General features: G+C 37.9%; 1 pseudogene; it reads right to left on the bottom strand.

The window, feature by feature from the left end:
* Window positions 1–5,302: 5,302 nt before the first annotated feature.
* Window positions 5,303–8,207, bottom strand: LOC119245588 (elongation factor 1-alpha 1-like; annotated as a pseudogene).
* Window positions 8,208–17,245: the final 9,038 nt, after the last annotated feature.

The raw sequence follows: 17,245 nt of genomic DNA, 5'->3' as shown, positions 1-17,245 counted from the left end.
GATTTTTTGCAGCAACATTCATTTCATTTTTTGTGCAGAACTAACTTGTACTTGCATTTTCTATCTCTTTGCTGCCAAGATATTATGGAAAAATAATAGCAAGCATTCTCATTACTCATAACAACCTGTCTGTTTTGCATAATTTTGATACTGTATTTTATTTGTCTTTCCTTAAAATAAAGAATTAGAAACATAATTCACTATCACAGTTTCTTTTTTTATTTAAATTTTATTTTTATATTACCCATACAATTACAACCCCCTTATTTTTACCCCAAGCCCTCCTTTCCCCACCCCCCACCCCCCATAGAGTGTCTCTTGTTCATAGTTATTTGTTGATTTTGATATTTTCTTTCTTATAGTTATTCTTTTTCCTGGTCCCTTATTTAAGTTTTCTAGATTCCTGCTATGAGTGAGACCATCCGGTATTTTTCTTTTTCTTTCTGGCTTATTTCGCTAAGCATGATCCCTTCCAGCGCCATCCATGTTGCTGCAAATTGCATGTGTTTATCTTTTTTGAATGCTGAGTAATATTCCTGTGTATATGTACTACATCTTCTTGATCCAGTCATCTATTTTTGGGCATTTGGGTTGTTTCCAAAGCTTAGCTATTGTAAATAGTGCTGCTATAAACATAGGGGTGCAGGTGCTCTTTGGAATTGATGTTTTTGTGTCCTTTGGGTAAATACCTAGTAGTGGAATTGCTGGATCATATGGAAGCTCTATGTTTAGTAGGTCCAGAAATCTCCACACAGCTCTCCATAGTGGTTGGACCAGTTTGCACTCCCACCAACAGTGCAGGAGAGTTCCTTTTTCTCCACAACCTCGCCAACATTTGTTGTTGTTAATTTTTTAATATGTGCCATTCTCACTGGTGTGAGATGGTGCATCTCACTATCACAGTTTCAGTTAGAATGTCTTTGGGGAGTTAAACATGATCACAGCTAAGAATAGATCCTGCCACATTGCCAATAGGGTTCTAGAGACTTCTAAGGAAGATAGGCAGGTAGAGACACTTACCACCATTGGCAGACCTTGAGACCCATACAGGAGACCCACAGAAACCTCTAGAAGAGTAAATCTATCCAAAGGTACAGATGTTGCAAGTGCATTCTGGTGGGACAATACTGTGCCCCTGCTCCTGTAACCTGTACAGGCTAGATGTTGAGAGTTCAAGCTAAAATCGCTCATTGAAAGTTTCAACAAAACCAACAAAAATTCTACTTGGCTATTTTCCCTGTGAGTTTATGGAAAATTAGATCAAAGGCATTGAAATTAGATTTAATTTCAAAAACATTTTGCTGTATTATTTAAAAAATTGAGATGGAGAAAAAATATTACTGGTAACCTGTCTTAGCAATTTTTGAGCTTTTTTTCCATGGTTTTTTTCTGAATTTTTAAAAAAGATTTATTTATTTATTTATACAAGCACTGGGTACAGTCAGAAGCACGGGAGGGTGAGAGAATCCACCAAAGCCAGAGTAGGGAACAGAACAGGCAGACCGACAAAATACACTGCTGAGGGGAGCAGCGGGCGCAGCGGGAGAGGTCTGCGCACCATGTGGGATCCTCGCCAGCGGCCGTGGATCGAACCAGCTCTGCAGAGGCTGAGGACAGCTTCGCAGCCCGGCGCTCAACCGCTGCGCCACCGGGGGAGGCCCTCTTCTGAATTTTTTATAAACAAGTTACCTGTTTATTTAACTAGTATCTTTAGCTTTTTGTTTTGTTTTGTTATTGCGTGGACTGATTCACTGTTGGAATGAATGGAGGACTTGGCTACACTGATTGTGTATGGACGATGGGCTAGTGCCTGATTGTTATTTCCTCTGAATACACTGTAACCCTAGAGAAGACTATTTTCTGAGGCCACACTCCAATACCCACTCATTTGTTTTTCATCATCATAGAAATGGTCACAAAAACGGAATGGGGTGGGAGAATTGTTCAAGTGACAATGAAGAGCAAACAGAACCACTGAATGACATCCTGAATAGACTCCAGTCTCTGACATCTTTCTGGACTTCGACTTCATCTGCATGCTGATGAGATCTCAGGTGCCAAGATATACAACTCTCAGCATGCCATGAACCTGATTTTCTGAACAGGGAAGGCATAAAAGACTGAACATGCATGTGCTCACTCTCTTGGCTCACATTCCAGTCTCCACTCAGATGATGCTGCTGGCAGGGAAGATGGTGTCTGGCCACATGCTTGACTATTAATTCTCTCTCTCTCTCTCTCTCTCTCTCTCTCTCTCTCTCTCTCTCTCTCTCTCCTCTCTCTCCTCCCTCTGCAAATAATTCTTTTTTATCATAATCAATAATTATTTTATTTTATTTTTTTGTTTGTTGATTTTTTAAAATGAATTTTATTTTTATATTCCCCATAAAATTGCAACCCCCTTATTTTGACCCCAATCCCTCCTCTCCACGCCCCCCAGCCCCATAGAGTGTTCTCTGGTTCATAGTTTTTTGTTGATTTTGATTTTCACTTTCTTATATTTATTCATTTTCCTGGTCCCTTATTTAAGTTTTCTAGATTCCTGCTATAAGTGAGACCATCTGGTATTTTTCTTTTTCTTTCTGGCTTATTTTGCTGAGCATGATCCCTTCCAGCTCCATCCATGTTGCTGCAAATTGCATGTGTTTATCTTTTTTGAATGCTGAGTAATATTCCATGGTGTATATGTACCACATCTTCTTGATCCAGTCATCTATTTTTGGGCATTTGGGTTGTTTCCAAAGCTTAACGATTGTAAACAGTGCTGCTATAAACATAGGGGTGCAGGTGCTCTTTGGAATTGGTGTTTCAAATCTCTCTCTGCATGTCTTGTTTTGTGTCTTGTCCCAAGTTCTTAAGCATGTGGGTGAGGACTCACTACCTAGGTCATCCCCATTTTCCCCAGAGTAGACTATGACATTTCCAATTCTTTTTCTTCTTTCAATAATGTCTTATAGGTTTCATCTACAGGCAACCTACAGAATGGGGGGGGGCGCAGAATTTACATACCATACATCTGACAAGGGGTGAACCTCCAAAATTTACAAAGGACCTACATAATCCAACAACAAAGAAACAAATGATCCAATTAAAATATGGGCAAAGGAACTCAATAGACAATTCTCTGAAGAAGGCATTCAGATGGCCTATAGACATAGCACAAATTTTCAATATCACTTATTATAAGGGAAATGCAAATTAAAACCACACTGACATGCCATCTCATCTTGTGAGAATGGCCCATATGAAAAGAACACAATATACACATGTTGGTGAGGTTGCATTGAAAAAGGAACTCTCATCCTCACAGTTGGTGGGAATGCAAACTGGAAAAGCTCCTGTGGGAAATGGTATGGAGATGTCTCAAGAAAATAAAAATGGATATCCCATTTGAGCCTGCAATACCACCATTAGGTGTCTATCCAAATAACATGAAAATTTTAACATAAAAACACGTACAGCTATGTACGTAGCAACACTGCTCACAGTTGCCAAATCATGGACCCAACCCTAATTCCCTTCAACAGGGGAATGGATAGAGAAAGTGGAGTACATATTCGATGGTCTATCATACAGCTGAGAAGGATGAAGTGGTGGCATATGACACAAAATGGATGGACCTTGAGGTGATTATGTTGAGTGAAATAAGCCAAAAAGTGAAAGATGGATTTTGGATGGATTAACTCATCTGCAGAACATAAACACCCAACAATTTCATGACAACAATAAAAAAAAATAAAAATTTGAACACAGCAAAAAGAAGATAATGGTTACCAAAGGGAATAGGTGAAAGGGTGGGGGGGGATGGGCATGGAGGAAGATGGGGTATGGGCAAGGGTGGCTTGGTGGAGGCCATAAAAGTAATGATTTATTCACCTATACATTGAAAGTTTGAATACTATCTACCAAGCCAAAAGAGAGAGAGAGACTCCTCATCCCATTTGCAGTCACTGAGTATGTTGATTGAGGAGGAATATTTTTGCATAGGATCTGAATTCTTATGTACAAATATCAATCAAACATCCATTGGGGAAATTAAATAAATAAATAGATAGATAGATAGATAGATAGATAGATAGATAGATAGATAGATAGATAAATAGATAAATAAATTTGAAGTTTTCGCATCTTCGTTGCTGTTACTTTCTGGGGATGAAGGTAAGACCTCTCTAAACACCTCTGTAGTGACAAGATCATTTTTTATGTTCACCAATACTCAGATAATTCTGATATAAACAATATTAATTTGGAATTACAATTAGGATTTTATATCAAAATGAGTTCTTTGAGTATAATCCGGTATCATAGTATATTTTGCTATAACATTTCACACAAATTATATATATATGTGTGTGTGTGTGAGAATACATATATATGTAAAAATATAGGAAACAGAAATAGGCAATAAGAAAATGCTAAAATCACACAAAAAACCTCCTACAAGATGGCTGCTGGTTGCATATTGGAGAATACCGTTCCAGGAATTTTCTTTTTCTTTTTTGGACATGATATCAACAAATTTACTCAATATGATGTAACTACAAATACATTTTTATAAGGAACACATGGACTTTACCATTATGTCTGATGAGCTTACATATAAACTGTTACTCTACTAATATGTCCTAACATGTTCCCATCAAAAGCTTTCTTCCATAGCTTTTTTTTTTTTCACTTTTATTTTTTTTTTTAATAGTTTTTTTTTTTTAATAGAGGCATGTTTTTATTTATTTATTTATTATATTTGTTTGTCTTGTTTATACATGCACTGGGTACAGTCAGAAGCGCGGGAGGGTGAGAGAATTCACCAGAGCCAGAGCGGGGAGCAGAGCAGGCAGAAGGGCTGAAGTACACTGCTGAGGGGAGCAGCGGGTGGCAGGAGAGGTCTGCGCACCATGTGGGATCCTCCTCCGGTGGCCGGGGAGCAGCCGGGGGGGATCGAACCGGCGCCGCAGAGGCCGCGGGCAGTTTCGCAACCCAGCGCTCAACCGCTGCGCCACCGGGGAGGCCCTCTTCCATAGCTTTTAACACTATACAGATGATTCTGTCCCTTAGGGTGGAGGAAAAAAACAAACAAACAGAAATCCCCACCCAGAAAACAAAAACTAATAAAACTGCCACACAAAAGAAGCCAAATAGTCCACAAAACATACTCCTTTCCTTCTGAAGGTTTTAAGATGCATTGTTGTTTGTCATTAACCAGTCTTTTACTATTAGGCTTAAATGGCCAATTGCGATAAACATTTCTGAAACTTCTTACACCACTGATCAAGACTGGGGTGGCAGGTATTGGGGATAATATTCATTTAACCTTCTGAGCTTTCTGGGGAGGCTTGGTGACTGCCAGCTCCAGCTGCCTTCTTGCCCACTGCTTTGATGACACCCACAGCAACTGTCTGCCTCATGTCATGAACAGCAAAATGGCCCAGAAGAGGAGCGTTGGAGATGCTCGCAACACGCACAGGCTTGCCAGGAACCATATGAATTATGGCAGCATGACCAGATTTCAAGAATTTGGGGCCATCTTCCAGCTATTTCCCAGAATCACGATCAATCTCCTTTAGCTGAGCAAACTTGGCAAGCAAGATGAACGGTGTGACAATCCAGTACAGATGCATATCCAGTGCTGATTTGGCAGGGTGGTTAAGAATAAGCACCTGAGCTCACAAGCCAGCAGCTTTTATTGGTGGGTCTTTTTTAAAAAGATTCATTTAATTTATTCATGCATATAAGAACTGGGGTGCAGGCCAGAGGTGCGGAGGATGAGAGGATTCACCAGAGATAGAGTGGGGAGCAGAACAGGCAGACCTACTGAAATACACTGCTGAGGGAAGCAGCGGGCAAGACAGGAGAGGTGTGCTGTACATGCGGGTCACCTCCCTGGCCAGGGATCGAACTCATGTGACAGCGGCTGATGATAGCTTGATAGCTTTATAGTTTCATAGCTTGACAGTGCTGAAACCTAAACCCTGTGCCACGAGGGGGGCCCTGGTGGGTTATTTTTGCTGTCACCAGCCACATTCTGCCTTTGACGGAAACTTTCTTGACTTTGAAGCCCACATTGTTCCCAGGAAGAGCTTTACTCAGAGCTTCATGGTGCATTTCAACAGATTTTACTTCAGTGGTAAAATTGACTGGGGCAAAGGTGACCATCATAGCAGGTTTTACAACACCAGTCTCAACTTGAAGTCCAAATGCTACTGTGTCAGTCTTGTAGTCAATTTTCTTACTGTAGGCGTAGGCTTCCTTATTAATTTCCTTGTGTCTCTTCTGGCTGTAGGGTGGCTCAATCGAATCCATTTTATTAACACCAACAATTAGCTGTTTTATATCCAATGTATAAGGCAGAAGGAAATGCTGATAAGGAAATGCTCATACCTATTCTTTGAGATACCGATTTCAAATTCGCCAACACCAGCAGCCATACTCAGGACAGCACAGTCACCTGAGATGTGCCTGTAAGCATGATTTTGATAAAGTCTCTGTGTCCTGGGACATCTATGATAGTCATAACATTCACTGGCCTTGAATTTCCACAGAGAGAGAGAGAGAGAGAGAGATGGTGATACCACACTCATGTTCAGTTTCCAGTTTATCCAAGACCCGGGCACACTTGAAGGAGCAATTCCCATCTCAGCAGCCTCCTTCTCAAAATTTTCAATCGTTCTTTTGTCGATACCACATTCATAGATCAGATGACCAGTAGTGTTAAACTTGCTGGAATCAACGTATGCAATAACATGTTGGCAAGAGGCAAGAAGAGTCTTGCCTCTCAATGTTGATAGGAGTTTTTGCCTTTCCCAACTTGATTTAATTGAGCTGTGGCTTTCATGATACCTGTGTTTTGGTGACAAATCCGTTGTGAAAAATTCCAGGCATTTTCTTATGAAAATAGAAAGAGCTTTCTTTTATTTTTCTTTTTTAAAACTGACATCATTCTGTTTATACTGTTCTGAAAGATTTATTGTCTTTTAATTAAAAAAAATGAAGTCATATATGTACATTATTTGAAATTCAAATCGTATAGTAAGAAATAAAATGAAAATTAGGAATCTCTGCATACTCTGTAGGTATAGTCATTGATATTTTTATTTTTTTAAAGATTTATTTATTTATGCATATAAGAACTGAGGTACAGGCCAGAGGTGTGGGGGTGAGAGGATTCACCAGAGACAGAGTGGGGGAACAGAACAGGCAGATTGAATGATACACACTGCTGAGGGGAGCAGCAGGCAAGGCAGGAGAGGTCTGCTGCTCCATGTGCATAGCTGCTTGGCTGGAGATTGAACTCTGCAGTGGTTGAACTGCTGCAGTGGCTGCTGATAGCTTCATAGGTTGCTCTTAACCCCTTGCACCACCAGGGAGGCCCCTCATTGGTATTTTTAAATGTATCCTTTAAAAATTACTTTAAGGGCCTCCCTGGTGGCAAAGGGGTTAAATTCCAAGTGCTATCACCAATAGCCTCACCTGCTGCTCCCCTCAACAGTATATTTCAGTCAATCTGCCTGTTCTGCTCCCCACTCTGTCTCTGGTGAATACTCTCACCCCCACACCTCTGTCCTGCACCCCAGTTCTTTTATGCAGAAATAATTTTTTTTAAATTCTATACATATCCCAGGATATGTACCCGCATACATATATGTTATTCATGAGAATGGCATAATGGTAAACCTATTATTGTGTACATTGCTTTTAAAAATAATAATAATATTCGTTATCAATATCTTGGAGATGTTTTCCTATCAGCATATACATACTTCCCTTAGTCTCTCTTCCCCTTCACAAAGTATCAGTACTCACTGTTTTGAGTCATGAGACTTAGAAACTCATGGAAAAACAATTTAAATTCTATGTGACCAAATATAAATATCATTAAGAAGGAAAAATTATCATTAACAAAGAACGGACTCTGACTCTACATGAGAAAAAACAAACAGACATGATTTCGAGTTCTAGATTGTGCCAATAGGAAAACAGTCTTGTCTCTCATCTAGTTCTTTCCTATTATTGTTGCATTGTCAGGCTTATAAATCTGCCCTTTGCCAATGGAAAAAAATGGTTATATGAGTATACATCAGTCACCTCTCTATTATTATAGTCTTGGGAATGAGCTTTCAATATAAATTATTTCTATAATAGAAATCTATTATCTATTAATTTTTATCTTTGATTGATCATTACCTATGCTCAAAATCACCTGTATTCATTACTATAACCTCTGTAAAACCCTAAGCTAACAAATGAAAAGTAATGATAGTTTATGACATAAATTATTTGAAATATTGATGAATAACAAAGTGTAGTTACTCTGAGAAGCTCTGCAGTGTTGAACCAACTTTTTATATCAGTTACAGAAAAAGACCTTTGCTCTTTGTAATTTTCTTGCCAGAAAATCTTGAAGCTTGTGGGAATTATACCCTCATTAGACCCTTAAGTTTGAATTTTTAATAATAAGTAGGTCATCTTGAGGTTAGCTTATGTAGAAAAAAATTATTTTGAAGAAAAACAATTGGTATGAAATTAGAGTCAGATTATTATAAATTACATTTGGTTCATTGCTTTAATGGTTAAGAGACATTTGGATCAATAGGATTTATGCTATAACTTTTCTTTCTTATTTAATTGGAAGTATTCATAATTCATGGATGTAGACATTACCAAGATTCCTTAGCAAAAGACAAAAAGATATACTCATAACTATCAAACACAACTGGGGACAATTACATTGTGTTGGTGACCTAGTTAAAATAGTGTCTGTGTATAAATAGGACCATAACTTGATAAAGCAAAAGAGTCTCAAGAACCTTTTCCGTTTTCATTAACTTGTAGTTGAATTGAACTGCAGCTATGTTATAGTTTGGGTAGAGTGCTATTTTTGTATTTCTACCATTGGCATTGAAAAACTGACTTTCCATTTCCCTTTCAAATACTCTTTGCTGAGCCTTCTTGGTGGCTCAAGGGGTTAAGTCTCAGCATTATGAAGCTCTCTTCAGCCTCTGCAGCACAAGTTCAATCCCCAGCCAGGGAGTTGACCCTCATGGCACAGTAGACCTCTCCTGTCTAGCCCCTGCTCCTCTCAGCAGTGGATTTCAGTAGATCTGCCTGTTCTGCTCCCCACTCTGTCTCTGGTGAATCCTTTCACACACACACACACACACACACACACACACACACACCCCTCTGGCCTGCACCCCGCTCTTGTATGCAAAAAGAAATAAATATTAAAAAAACAAATTATTTTTGCTGTGTCTTGGCTGCTTAGGGCCCATTTTAGGCCTCAGATGTATGTCTCTTCTCCTTTGCTCCTTCCCTCCTGCCTTGCTGCAAAGAAGGGGGGAGGGAGAGGGGTCAAAATGGGAGGGGGAGGAGCACAAGGGACTATGGTGATGTTTCCAGGTGCTGTGGTGGTAGGAGAACTACAGGGACTACACCTGAGAGAAGAAACAAATTACTGTACAAAAATGAACAATGATATAAGAAAATAAATAAATAAATGTAGAGGGGGAAAATGAAATAAAAAAAATAAAGCCTCAAATGTTCAAATTAGAATATCATGTTCCTGACCATTTTACCCCAGCAAAATTTACCTAATCCTCTATTTCCTGTTTCTTCAAAAATTCATTAGAATCTTTCACTAAATGGCAATAGGTTGGAGTGTGTCAAACAGATATATTAGTCTCTGAAGATAATGAATGTCTCTTCCAAATTGAAATGTACTCCGATACATGAAGAGTGCTTCTAATGGTGAAAATTTAGGGCCATGTGGTAGTCTGGTGAGGGTATTTTCAAAGTCCTCATGGCCTCCTCAATCATACCACACAGTCCTTCCTTGTTGTGAGACTGACTGTTCAACTGCTTGGTATCCTTCATTGCTAATACTGTCATTTAACTTTTGAATCCACCATAATCCTAGCTGAGGAAGGTATGGTCTGCTTTACACAGTGGAATCAGTTCCAATTTGTTGCTACTAATGCAAAATGATTATTATATATGTCTAGATGCATCTAAAGAGGGTATTAAAGATATGACTGAGTGAAATCTTGACTGGATTTGAATATCAAAAGCCAACTGAGACAATTTTTTTCAAGAAATTCTCAAATATTATGCTGGTTCTTCTTTTGAGAAAATGTAAATCTTTTGTAAAAATCACAATTTACATTTCCATGTGATGAACAGCATAAAGTACTTTTATAAACATTATTTATTTTGAAGTTCATAGTAAGTTTGTGAGTTAAACAAGATAGAAACTCTCATTCCCATATAACAGATTAAAGTGATTTGTTCAAACTCACCAGCCATTTAGTTGCAGAGACTATGTCTTCTGTCCATCCAGTATAATTTGACTTGTAAATAGTCAGAAGATGCAGGATCACTGAAATCTGACAGGTAAGGCGTTTCTCAGGGGAGGGTAATGCTTACTTTCATTTATTCTTCCTTTCCTACACTCAAAGGAAGATGGTTCTTGTTAATTATGAAAGAGGGACCTCCCTGGTGGCACAAGGGGTTAAGCACAGCACTGTGAAGCTATCTGCAGCCTCTGCAGCATGAGTTTGATCCCTGGCCAGGCAGGAAAGTGACCCATATGGCACAACAGACCTCCCCTGTCTAGCCCACTGCTCCCCTCAGCAGTGTATTTCAGTCAGTCTGCCTGATCTCCCCACTCTGTCTTTGGTGAATCCTCTCACCACCCCCACCTCTGGCCTGTACCCCAGCTCTTGCATGCATACATAAATAAATCTTAATGAAGAGTTTTTGTCATCAGAGCTATTGGATGTGAGTTTAAAAAACTAAGCTAGTGATCTGGATTATATTTCTCTTTGATATTATATATTCTGAAATTTAGGAGCATACAAATTATTGACTTTCCACTGTTCTTCTTAACCTAATGCACATTCTGCATTAATCTGAGGCCTCCACAGAGTAACCTGAAAGTGAAGGTATTTAGAGAATTAATATATGAAATATTCTTTTTAAAAAAAGATTGATTTATTTATTTATACAAGAACAGGGGTACAGGCCAGATGCACAGGAGAGTGAGAGGATTCACCAGAGACAGAGCGTCAGAACAGGCAGACTGACGAGAAATACACTGCTGAGGGGAGCAGCGGGCACGACAGGAGAGGTCTGCTGCACCATGTGGGACCCTCGCTGGCCGGCGGGGATCGAACCAATGCTGCAGAGGCTGCGGACAGCTTCACAGTGTGGCACTCAGCTGCCTGCGCCACCAGGGGAGGCCCTGAAATATTCTTTTACCCCACAGTTATTTGGTAAGAATTTTAGAAATAGAAGTAAAATAATGGGGCGGACAATGAGATGGACATGAGATGGTGGTTATTTTAAATAACACTGTTAGGGATGGCTTTTTTGTAGAAGTGATATTTGACCTGAATTCTGAATGAGGAAAAGTGGGGTGAAAATTCCTGGTAAATGGAGCAGAAAGCACAAAGATTCTGAGGCAAGTTTGATGTGTTCTTGAAACAGAAGAGCAGTGTGAGTGGGACATAGTGGGCAAGGGATAAATGGTTAGGATATAAAATGGAAAAGTAAGTAATGCATGGATTACATAAGAATGTCTTAAGATCTTACTTCAAATGAATAAGACCTTATTTTAAATGCAATGAGAACATGATGTAAAAGGAGTCATAATTTTGGAGGAAAATGTTGTATGGAAATTATTTATCTTCATCAACCATTTGTTCTTAAATGGAAATATTTTTCCAAAATTTGTGACATTACAAATGAAGACCAGAATGAGATACCATCTTACACTTGTGAGAATGGTCTCTGTCAAAAAGACCAGAAACAGCAAGTTTTGGTGATGCTGTGGGGAGAGGGAGCACTTCTACACTGTTGATGGGAATGCAAACTGGCCTAGCCTTATAGAAAGCAGTTTGGAGACATCTCACAGCATTAAACATGGATCTGCCATTTGACCCAGTAATTCCACTCCTAGTCATCTACCCGAAAAATTTAAAAACACTAATTTGAAAGGAACTTGCACTCCCATGTTTATTGCAGTGCTATTTACTATAGCTAAACTATGGAAACAACCTAAGTGCCCCCAAATAGATGAGTGGATCAAGAAGATGTGGTTAAGTTGTGGTTTGTGTGTGTGTGTGTGTGTATACACCATATACACACCATATATATATATATATATATATATATACACACACACAATATACCATTGTGTATATATATACAATAAAATATTACTCAGCAATCAAAAAAGATAAACTCATGCTGGGCCTCCCTGGTGGCTCAGACGGTTGAGCGCAGCACTGTGAAGCTCTCCACAGCCTCTGCAGCATGGGTTCGATCCCGCCGGCCTTGGAGCAACCCACATGGTGAGCAGACCTCTCCTGTCTCACCTGCTGCTCCCCTCAGCAGTGTGTTTCATCAGTCTGCCTGTTCTGTTCCCCGCTCTGTCTCTGGTGAATCCTCTCACCCTCCTGCACATCTGGCCTGTACCCGGTTCTTGTATAAATAAAATAAATCTTTAAAAAAAAAAAAGATAAACTCATGCCATTTATAGCAACATGGACGGAGCTTGAAAGGATAATTAAGTGAAATAAATCAAGAAAAAGCTAAATACTGGATGGTGTCACTAATATGTAGGATATAAAGTAACTAAATTCATAATCAGATAAAGAAAAGCTTAAAAACTAACCCTTGACAGCTCACTGTAGAACTGGAACATAGGGAAGGGGTAGAGGGAAGGGATGAAGAAGGGGCTAGAACTAAGAGTGAAGGAAGCAAAGTAACTGTGATGGTGGATTATGAGTGAATTGATGGCGGTTGCACTTATAGCGGCAATACCTGCTGAGGGTATCCAAATATTGACTCAATTATAAATAAACAATATAATGGCATTATAGCTCAACTTGTAGAAACTTAGCCTAATTAATGTTAGGAATTTACCTCCCTACTGCCACCCATATTGGTGAACATAGAGTTGTTTTCCTATGAATGGGGGGCATTTCTTTCTGTATCCTTCTGGAATGCTTAGGTTCAATCTAGTAATTTTTTTATTGTTATGATTATATTCTGAAAGGACAGTGAAGTCATATAATTGTAGGAAGAGTGAGGGGTGGAAAAGCTATGTTAGTAGCTATTTTATTCTTTGATTCTAGAATTTAAAATATCAATAAAGCAATAGTGTTTTGGAAAGCAGCAGAAATGTATCTTTGTAAAAAAATTCTATAGACACATTTTTTTCTAGGTGATCAGACACAACTGCCTGCATAATGTAATATCAACTCCTGACCACATCACTCAGTTTCCATTAAACCTGTAGCTCAACTTTAACTTTATATTCCACTAGTTCAAAAGATCTTTTGACAAAAGGATAAAAGTGTCTAAATATCAGTTATAAAGGACAAAATGTTCTTTGACTATCTTTAGATCAAAAGGTATTCTTCTTTACCATAAAGGCAATATTTCTCCTTTCACATTTCTTTAAAGATTAAAAAAAAAGACTTGCTTTGTAGAACATGAAATCCTCCCCCTATAGAACCTAATGCCTAAAATGTAGTGAGATTCCAAACACACATACACACACAGACACAGACAATTTTTTCCAATGTGCTTTCAAATTGCTTTCTTCTTTTGATTAACATCATTAGCAATGACCATGAAGAAAATCTCTGATTGCTAGGGGGAAGTGCAGTAATTTAGATGAAACGTTTCCCTTTGGGTTTAACTCTATAGTTTGGTTTAATATTATTTGACATTTTTGTCCCTTGTATAAGTCTTTTTTAAAAATTTTCATAGAGTGAAAGAACAGTTTATTTCTTTTTAGGCTACTGCCTGCTCCTTGCTGTTCAAAAGGACACAAGAGTTTTATTTTTATCCTTTTTTCTTAGCCTCTGAGTGGAATGCTTGCCAAGGTTGGGGAATTGATAACAGCAGGAGATTATGAAATGGCTTTAATTCACAAGCAGCTCTGGACTTGTAGTTTTTCAACTCTAATAATGAGATAGAGTTATGCTTTCCTGACTTCTTATGTGGGTAAAGAAATTATTCACTGATTTTCCACTTTCTGTTCAGTGGGCTAGGAAATATTGCCAGTGAGGAAAGAAAAGAAGATATATGTCTTACAGAGTCAACAATCCTCACTTCTAGCTGGCTGGAGATGAAATATGTCAGTGGACGACTCCAGTTATGCAGGAAAGGAAGAAAAGTGATCAGACATTCCCTGAGCACCACTACAGGCTGAGCACGTAGTAGGTATTTAGCATATGTTGTATCGGGCTCACACTTTGTGGAAGTAGATATTACTCCCTTCCATTAACTGAAGCTTAAATAATTGAACTGATTTGTCAGCATCATATCAACCTGTGAGTTTCATAACTTGCATTTTAACATGAGTCTGCTTATGCTATTTTTCCACTACATTATGCTTTCTTTACAGATAATCAAGAATGCTGCAAACAGCCTCTTTGTATACTCCCCCATTCCTATTCACTGATGTATACATTTGGCACTGTGCATCTCCCTGAGGATACCATGTTATATCCCTTTGAGAACCATGGTGTATCTTTCCTAATGGGGTAAGAAGTCTGGGTCACTCTTGTGCGTATGTATGCAAACCATCCCTACCCACACATGATAGTAATAATTATAGTAACATTGATTGAGCCTTTACTAGGCCAGGCTTCTGTTAAGGATTTTTGAAATATTATTTAATACTCACAACAACCCAGGGGATGAGAGTACATTTGTCGTTCGCATTTCAGGAAATGGAGACACAAATAAATAGCTTGTTCAAGAGCTGTTAAGAAGCATAGTCTGAATTTGAAGTTGGATAAACTGTGTCTTTGTCCTCTATATTATACTCTTGTTACATACATGATGGAAGAAGGAAAAAAGGGGAATCAACCAAGTATAATGGAATATACTAGGCTTAGGTGCTCTTCAAATATTGTCTGGAAAGCATACGTAACACTTTTGACCTTATTGGCCAACTGTGCTTTCCATTTCAGTGGTGTTTTCAAAATGAGGAGAACAAAGTTTTGTAATCAAATATGCCAAATATCAGATTACTAACTGGTATTTGCTGAGCCCCCACTATATTTTTGGTATTGCAATCAGAATTTAGAAAAACATAAAGAAGATCCAGTCACCACCCTCACAAACTTTCCTAGACTCTGCTTTTAGTGTCAACATAATAAATCTATATCTGGAGATATTCTTGGGAGTATGCTTTTTTTAAAATCCATTCTAATGGGCATATTGAAAATAAAGGACTTATTCTAGCATCTAAGAGAAAACACATGATTTATTGAATCTGAAAAAGTGTGATTGGCAGCAGCAAACTGAGTGATGCATGCTCTCATATTTTCCAATGTAACTACTGATTCTAGGTGATGTATAATTGGGTTATGAATGGTATAAAATTCCATTAGGAAGAAGAGGATAAGGTTTAACCAAATAACAGCATGCTGAAGTCCAGAAATTGTTTTATATGTAATCTAAGTATCACATTTATAGCTAGACCAGTAATCATTGGGAATGCAGTTTCCACTCTTGGCTACCAGTCATATAGAAATAAAATATCATTGGAGCATCTTCTAATTTCAGATGTAATTCAGTGATATAGAAAGATATAAAACAACATTTTTTTTCAATTAGTTATCTAGCCATACAGTGGGCATGCAATATAATGGTCAACTGTGAAGATTGTAGCCATAATGTCTACATGAGACCCTGGTAAACTACTTTAACTTTCTGTGCATGTTTCTTCATTTGTAAAATAATATGTACCTCATCAACCTGTTGTAAAAATTAATCAATACATACAAAACATACAAAACACTGTTTGCCACATGGGAAGCATTGCAGCTATATTATTATGCAATTTCAATTTTAATAAATTATAATATTTCTGAAATCCATCTAAAAAAATAATTGGTCTACTGAATTGTGTGTCTTTCTTAGTATGAGGGAGGACTCAACAGAGACAGAGTGGGGAACAGAACAGGCAGATCGAGCAAAGTACACTGCTGAGGGGAGCAGTAAGTGAGTCAGGAGAGGTCTGCTGTGCCATGTAGGTTGCTACCTGCAGGTCAGGGATCCAACTTGTGCTGCAGAGGCTGCAGCCAGCCTCACATGCTGTGTCTTAACCCCTTACGCCACCAGGGAGGCCCAGTTGTGCTTCTTGTTCTTTACTATGTATAATAAAGATGCTCCAAAGTAATGAAATATTTTTGTATCATATCATTATGACCTTAAAAATGAATTTAGGTTGGTAATTTGTAAAAGTTTTTTTTATTTTTCTGTATGTAACAAGTTGAATTTACCATTACTTGGTATCCTTCTGTCTATGGTGTTGATTATCATTTTTAATTTTATTTGATTTCATTTTTCTATAATTATGTTTAATAATCTTTAGTCTTATGGTCACATGATTTACAAATTTGTTCTGATGGCATATCTCCTTCACACTAATGAGCTGGCAAAAACAACATTACCAGTCTCACATATTCAGTAGTTCTACAGATTGTCTATTTTTAAATAGCTGCTGTAAAGATAATCCTGAATTATGTTAGTCTGACTTGCTAAAGAATTCACAAACTTTGCTACTATCTCTTTTCATGTTGAATTTTAAACGCATCTGACCTTATAGATATCTATAAGATGTAACATGCATTGAATACTCATTTTTTATATTATCACACTAAAATGTCTTTCATTAAGAAAAAGGCAATATTTTAGATACAGGAAATTTTAATTAAATTGAAAAACTTAAGACAAAAATGATAAAATGGACATTGTCAACTATCTTCAGCCTTTGTCTTTAACAAGCTAAAGCCTTTGTCTTTAACACAACTTGAAACACAGATGAGTATTGTTCTGTTCTGTGAGACAGTGAAGGCATTTTCTCAGTATTTAAATATATTAATATAACCAATCATATAAGTCTAACAATAAAACCAATCTTCTAAATGTTTTGAGATGACATTTACCATCTCTGTGAATAGCTGAAGATTACTAATCAAGTCCAATTACATCTTTAGAAGGGAAAACAGTGATTGCACTTGCTGAACTGGAATTGCTATCAAAATTCAAGAAGCTAATAATCTTCATTTAACCACAAGGCAATCTTCCTTGAATCAAGACTGTTGAACAAAAATATTCCAGGGGGCATTCAGGATCTGTATTCTGGTGAATGAAATCAATTTAAATATGGTGTACACAAAAAGTCATGAGACATTTTGTTTTGCAATAATTAACAGTGCCAACG

The sequence above is a fragment of the Talpa occidentalis genome, unplaced genomic scaffold (genome assembly GCF_014898055.3).
Source record: "Talpa occidentalis isolate TD23 unplaced genomic scaffold, MPIMG_talOcc4v2.1 talOcc4.15, whole genome shotgun sequence".
In the NCBI taxonomy this organism is placed as follows: Eukaryota; Metazoa; Chordata; class Mammalia; order Eulipotyphla; family Talpidae; genus Talpa; species Talpa occidentalis.
This window is presented reverse-complemented; position numbering and strand designations above follow the sequence as displayed.